Below are 8,260 nucleotides of genomic sequence, written 5' to 3' on the forward strand. Positions count from 1 at the left end.
TATGACTGCACTTTGCCTGCATAGTTGTAAAAATTCTAAATGATGTAGCCTTCTTCTTACCCTGCAAGATTCTCTATTCCCCATTATAATCCAAGCACTTAGTATCCTTTTCATAACAATCCACCTTAGTCCTGTGAAGATACAACTAATGCATACCCAGAAGCATATTGTATGATCCCAATGGAAGTACATTCAAATGCACTAATGTAGGCATACCATTCAACTCATGCACAAGCCTTTACAAAATGATTAACTCTTTTTGTAGTACTTGTAGCCAACTACACTAACCAAGACTTTGCATGCACTTCTTCATTCACACCAAACTTATCCACTAGGTCAGGCTTAACATAACTATAATTAGAGGTAGGGTCAATCAAAATAGAAACAACTTAATCACAAAGCTTACCATCCATCTCAATAATAGATGCCTAGTGATCCGCCTGCTTGTTATCCAACGTTGCATAAATCCGTGGAATACTCTATCCAACATCCCCCATTATCTGTGCTTTCTAAGCACTAAAAATATGAGGCCTACCACCTTGATACAACGAGAAATCCCTCCAGAGATGCTCCTGGTCATATATCCAACATTGCAATTGTTCCTTACCCTCACCTTCATTCTGCTTCCCTCTAGGTTATGACCCATGTCCCTTTCAAACTACATTAAACTTCTTGTAAGGAACAACATTCTCTTTCTCACCTACAGCCTAAGGTCTTGTTCGCTTCGGTAGCCACTTTCTCTTAGCTTTGTCTTTCCCTTTCCAACCTTGTTGAGGCACTGTTTTATGCTTTGATTGCTCATAACAATGTTTCAACTTCCTGATGGTTTCCTCCAATGATATAGGCTCATCAAACTTGATCTTTTCTTTGAATTTTGCTTACAACCCACTGATGAATCTATGGATCTTTTCTTTCTCCTCCTTAAGATAAGGCACATACCTCAACAACTCCAAGAATCTACTAGTATACTCCTCATCGATCATATATCCCATCTTCAACAAATAAAAATCCTTCACCCTATAATCATAGTACCCCTCAGATAGATACTTCTTCTTGAAAAGTATTTCAAAATCCCTCCAATTCAACTCCTCTTCCTAAATGCATCTAACATTCTTCACATCTTCCCAGCAAATGTATGATTTACCTTTAAGACTGAAGGTATCTATCATGGATTTCATTTTCTCTAAATAGTCATGCAGTCTGAAGAAATTATTCATCCCAAACAACCAAGTTTATGCATCCTTTGACTTCTTCATTTCTTCATCAAACGTAGGTGGCTTGGCTTTCTTGAAATCATCTGAAAAATATCCCCTTTCATTCCTTCTGTAAGGATGATAGTGATGATGACCGTGATACTTGTCTGAACCAGAACTAGAATAAAGCCCATGTCCACTGCCTCTCTTATCAGGTGTATCCAAGAATATGCCATCCCTGATGGTATCATCCATGTTCGACCTGTGTCCATGATGAGATCTACTACCATAGGCTCTAGTAGTCATGTCCTCTTGTCCATGACTAATCCTAAACAATCCTTATCTCTGCAAGTATGACAAACTATGAAGGATAACTACATTAACCTCTGCTTGTTTCTCTTGTGCCTTGGCAAGTCTCTCTTCTGACTGAATGATTCTTTCGTTGTCTTCTTTGCAACTTCTTATTTCTGCCTTCAAAATTCTCAAGGTGTCTGCTATGTGAGGGGAGTACTCATCACCATGTTTCTCATCTAATCTATAGGGAGAATCTCGTGAACTATAATCCACCATTTTTCCAATCATCTTTGATCTTCTTATTCCTGTAAGTATATCATGTCAGCTAAACCAAAATATAAATATAACCAACATACCTTAGCATAGTTTAGCGGAGGATCTCTCGTCTGCAAGGTCAACCGAATTAGCACAACACATGTATAAACATAATCATAACAATATATAGAAATCATCTCATCTATTTACCATGCATGATGCCACAAACTATAACACCAACTGGACACAATGCATACATATACACTGACATGCATAACAAATGCATATACAACCAACATGCATTCATGACAAACACATCCCAACAACAACATCATCAACTTCTACATGACAATACAACTATAACAATGACCATTACCATGCATACATAACAAGCACATATACAACCTACATGCATGCATGACAATCACATTTTTCCCATCCAGTCCAAGGGTTGAACAATGCTTTGATACCAATATGTGGTATCAGATATCACCCAAAGAGAGAAACTTACTCTGATACCAATCTGTAACACCCTCCTCCCACACTTACCCAAGTTTATCAGTCCACTGGGGTAAATATGTGATGAAGAGTTACTATGATATGATTCAAATCCCTAAGTATAGTTAAGGAAGTGGAACTGATGAACCAAAACTTTACTAACCTCCCTCAGGTGCTAAGGACCCCCAGGATCTAACTAACCACTCCAGGTACCCAACCCGTAAGTTAACTTATATTTTCACTAACCTGGGCTCTCAGTCACTCCCATGACAATGAAATCCAGTGGCTAATACCTTTCAGTCACTCTCATGAACCTACATCCCATTGAATGTAGACTTTTTAACTTAGTTCTATGCTAGTGACCTTGAGATTTGATCCACTTTTTTAGGGCTAGGACCCATGCCTCTGCCCATAACTTAATGAAACTATCAAAAATGATAAATAACAAGAAGATAAGGTCTCTACTGCAAAACTTAAACAAGGACCTAGCCTAACCCATCCTAACCATGACATACATTTCATTAAACACATCATAAGCATGTAATGTACATGTCATAAATACACATTTGAACATAGGGGCCTCATATTTATTTGAGAATCATCAAGAAGGTTTGATGCCCTCTCACAATAGTTGCATTATCATCTATTAGGTCATACATTCATTAACCATTCATTTGCTATCCAAAAAATGATGAGAGCCATAACTAAAGTCTGTCATAAAACCATGTTTATAACCAAGCATAGAAAGAGAATAATAACAAGGATAGAAAAACCATCAAATCCACATAATAGAAAGTACATTTACTCATGAAATACAAGGGAAAATAGCTCTTATTAACATATGCAAAATCCAACCAAGTCAGGGACTTCCACGTACCACCCAACCATAGATTGGGTTGAACCAAATCTTTCTTTCAACCAATCACCCCCGTGCCATATTCCAAGCATGAATGTGGGACTCACAACAAAACCAACCAGGGCTTCTCAGGCTTTACCGTGTATCCCACCATTATTGGTCAAGGGATTCCTAGGCCCGAAACCCTCATCTATACAACCAGGCTTTACCATGTATCCCACCATTATCGATCAAGGGATTCCTAGGCCCAAACAAAGAAACATACACTACCAAAACTTACCACAATCTCGTCAAAATCGGTCAAGGGACTACTAGGTCTAAACAAGCATGGATGCCTTCGGATTTCTTCACCAATACCTTGAGGAATTTTCCCATCTCCACCCTCAGGCTTTACCATGTATCTCGCCTTTACCGGTTAAGGGATTTCTAGGCCTTTGGGAATTTTCCTCAAACCACATCAACCAGTTCCAAAACTATTTGACAATCCATCTCAACCAAATGAAAGAACCTCATCACATCATAGTTATTCATAAATGGAAAGGCAAGGATGAATCCACTATCACACCTGGGAAAACCCATGTTGTAGAATTTTCTCTACAAATCAGCTAGCTCACTGATATCATGTGGAAATTTCACCTGCAGATCAAATTGATATATGCAATGTACTAAAGCATAATACTAGATCTACATCTACCATAAACTTTATGGAAGCTTAATTGAACATGAGCAACATCAAGCATGAACAGATATAACTAAGAATGAGAAGTAATCAACCATAACACATAAGATATAACCTGGGGAAAGCACCAGCCTAAAACACCATCTCTGTATTATCAATCAAGCGGAAATCCTCAACAACATACAAAAAGGATCAGCTCAAAAGTTATCCTGCTCTCTTTATACTCTGATGATTTAGCTCATGGACTACATAGGCCTCAATATATAGGCTACACATGTCCTCCAAGCTCCTATTTCCTTGCGTAGTTTTGATTGGGGTCCAATGTCATAACATGTGTGAATTGACCATATCATACCTACTGTAACCTCAGGTCCAACTATGCAATCCATAAGGAGAAATATTCCTTCTGCATGCAAGGAATATTCACCAAGGAATATCCTAGCAACTGATAGTACATTGTCCCTCCATCTGATCTCAACTGTGTCTCTGTCTGAACTAACATGCATGAGTTATCCATGATTGAATCTTCAGTTATCTGAAAATAGCAGTTGTTACATGCATGCAAGCATTAACAAACTGAATCTCGTTACTTTAACAACTTGTTAAATTAATCTAACTAGACTTGACTCAGTTAACTGAGCCAACTAATTACAACTCATCCTCATCCTTTAACTGATGGTTAAATCCCTCAATCAAAGGAGAAATTGTTGCATGTCCTCACATAGACTTCAAGTTCATAATTCCTTAACTAATTAACTCAAACTGAATTAATTAATTAATTTACAAACTGCTGTTAATATCAAATTCGAATTTTACTTCCTATTTCTAGTCCAGGGACTGACTAAAATAGGAATCCACACTGAACTGCTAAAAATATAACTTCTATTTTTAGCACTTCCATTTTTCATTCCCTGTTGCCCAATCCAGCACTGGTACCCAAATTTCTATTTATAGCAGCGATATTTTTAGCACTTCTATTTTTAGCATTTCTTGTTGCTATTTTCAACACTTCCTCTTAACAAGAAAGGCTTCAACTCGAACCCGATCCTGTACCTCTGGAATGTTCTGCATGCAACACTTTTACCAAGTGTGGTTGTTCCAGCAACTCTCAAAATAAAAAACTCCCCAATGACCTCTCTGTTGGGCTAGAAACAGACTCTGATGATGAAGCTCTACCTGTTGTTGATAAGTGCTCCCTCTCTGACCTCTAAGTTGCTGCAACACTCCATGGATCTCACACCGTTGCACACCTCTCTGTGCCATCCTACACTGGTGTAACACTCCTTTGCCTCTCACATTGTTGTAGCCTACTAGCTCTACACAGTCCTAGGACTCTTGCACTGTAGCTCTCTCTGCCACTCCATCCGCATCTGTCTCTACCCAATCAGTCAGTCCTACTACTCCTCATTGGGGCTCTCGTAGCAAAGTCGAATCAAAGAGGTTGGGTACCTCAAGGATCCTGCCCCTCCTCCTTGGGACGATCACTCCACATCACCCCACCTCCTACCTGGAGGTATGGCTGCATGTGATCCCTCTGTCCACCTGGCTCGAAGTTTCCCCCTACTAGAGGTCTCTACATGAGTAGATGTCTCTACTTGATCTCCTCTCAGCTTCCCATGTTGTGGCTGCTCCACAACCTCCTGAAGCTGCTTCACCAATTGTGGCTCCTCCACAGTTGTCTGAGACTTCTTCTGTCGCTACATGTTGAGAGGTAATATACTCTCCCTCTCAACCACCAAGTCTCCATCAGTTGCCTTGCTGCTCAAGGCTTTGCATGCATCTTAAACCTCAATAGCATACATTTTCTTGACCTGTGAACCGATCTGCTTCACCTGTCCAGTGATGATGTGTCTAAAGAAAACCTTTTCCTTACTGAAGACTACCTCATAGCCTCCGTCTTCCAGCATCGCGATTGACACCAAGTTTCTCTTCAGTCTTGGTACATATTTGACATCAATCAAGGTAAGGTGAGCTCCATGCTCCCTCTAGAAAATAACCATGCCTACACCTGAGACACTGTACTTTTCATCATTACCCATCACTATGAGTATCTGGAGATCTTTCTCCTCCAAAGTACTGTACAAACTCTTGTCGCCGGTCATGTGGAAAGAAACTCCATTGTCAAGAAACCAACCACTTCTCACCATGGATGAAACCATGCATGTGAAGAGTGTGAAATCCAACTCAAACTGTGAAGCAAGTGCCTCACCTTCAGATCCTTCCCCGGATCCCTTCTTGGATTTCCTCAGTGGACAATTTGTAACAAAATGGCCCACCTCATGACAACGAAAGCATCACACTTTCGATTTGTCAAACTTCTTCCCACCATGGGAAGAACTGGACTCAGAAAGAGAAACCTTCTCCTTCCCCTTCTTCGCCTTACTCACTAAGGCACAATTTTCTTCATTGTCCATGGATGAAGAACCATCTCTGGTGCTTCTTCTTATCTCCTCCTGCATCAAATCCGACCAAAGTTATTCCCAATCTGGCAGTTTTTCTCTTCCATTAACCGAGTCCTAGTAGCTATGCCAACTCTTAGGAAGACCAAAGAGTGCAAGACTCACCATGTCATCATCAATTGTCATGATCCCTACACTTCCAAGCTCATCCCTGCATGAGGTGAGCTTGTTCAAATACATAGAGATCGTGTCATCCTTTTCACACTTAATCTTTCGAAGTTTGTCCTTCAGTGCCAGCTTCCTCTAATCACTGTTATTCTGATAAAGATCTTTCAATATTTTCCACATCGAAAATGGAGTCTCCTTCCCATGAAGGCTCGAGACATTGTGATCTCGAACTCCCTCCAGAAGGATTCTCCTTGCTCTAGCCACACACTTTTTCCATTCCGCCAGTTGAGTAGCATCAGTTAGCTTTGGGACTTCTTGATCAATGAAGTCCTTAAGGCTATTATCTTCTAATACTGCCTCCATGCGATCCTTCCAAGCTATATAATTCGAACTGCCGTCAAGGGCATATTCGAGTCTCAAACCATAGAATGTCATCGGTGAAATAGATGTGATAAGAACTCAATTCAATATTCAGAAACCACAAACTTCAACTTCTCCCTTCTTGTATACTGTTCTTCCTTGATCACCTGTGCTCTGATACCATGTAGAATTTTCTCTACAACTCAACTAGCTCATTGATATCATGTGGAAATTTCACTTGTAGATCAAACTGATATATGCAATGTACTAAAGCATAATACTAGATCTACATCTACCATAAACTTTGCAGAATCTTAATTGAACATGAGCAACATCAAGCATGAACAGATATAACTAAGAATGAGAAGTAATCAACCATAACACAGAAGATATAACCTGGGGAAAGCACCAGCCTAAAATCCCATCTCTGTATTATCAATCAAGTGGAAATCCTCAACAACATACAAAAAGAATAAGCTCAAAAGCTATCCTGCTCCCTCTGTACTCTAATGATTTAGCTCATGGACTACGTAGGCCTCTATAAATAGGCTACACAAGTCCTCCAAGCTCCTATTTCCTTGCGCAGTTTTGATTAGGGTCCAATGTCATAACATGTGTGAATTGACCATATCATACCTGTTGTAACCTCAGGTCCAACTACGCAATCCATAAGGAATAATATTCCTTCTGCATGCAAGGAATATTCACCAAGGAATATCCTAGCAACTGATAGTACACTGTCCCTCCATCTGATCTCAACTGGGTCTCCGTCTGAACTGACATGCATGGGGTTATCCATGAGTGAATCTTCAGTTATCTGAAAATACCAGTTGTTACATTCATGCAAGCATTAACAAAATGAATCTCATTAATTTAACAACTTGTTAAATTAATCTAACTGGACTTGACTCAGTTAATTGAGCCAACTAATTACAACTCATCCTCATCCTTTAACTAATGGTTAAATCCCTCAATCAAAGGAGAAACTGTTGCATGTCCTCACATAGACCTCAAGTTCATAATTCCTTAACTAATTAACTCAAACTGAATTAATTAATTAATTTACAAACCGCTGTTAATATCAAATTCGAATTTTACTTCCTATTTCTAGTCCAGGGACTGACTAAAATAGGAATCAACACTGAACTGCTAAAAATAAAACTTCTATTTTTAGCACTTCCATTTTTCATTCCCTATTGCCCAATCCAGCACTGGTACCCAAACTGCTATTTTTAGCACTTCTATTTTTAGCATTTCTTGTTGCTATTTTCAACAAATGACAACAAGAGAACCGAATACACACATGCATATACCATGCATGCCAAAACTAGAAAGGAAATCATACATGCAACTCGATACCTGTAAGTAATCTCGTTTTAGCTACTTGATCCAACTCTTCCTTGCTTGATATTTGCTTCCATTTGGCTCCTTGTCCTTCCTCTGCCTTTCTTTCTCCAATGCTAGAGTGCTCCAAGAATTCTCTAAGTGTGCAACAGTATGAGAGAGAGAGAGAGAGAACTCCAAAACTGAACTAACAAAAGGTTGTACTGACAAAATT

This window comes from Pinus tabuliformis, chromosome 9 (genome assembly GCF_031772625.1).
Source record: "Pinus tabuliformis cultivar Carrire ecotype Pingquan chromosome 9, CPIR1, whole genome shotgun sequence".
Lineage (NCBI taxonomy): Eukaryota > Viridiplantae > Streptophyta > Pinopsida > Pinales > Pinaceae > Pinus > Pinus tabuliformis.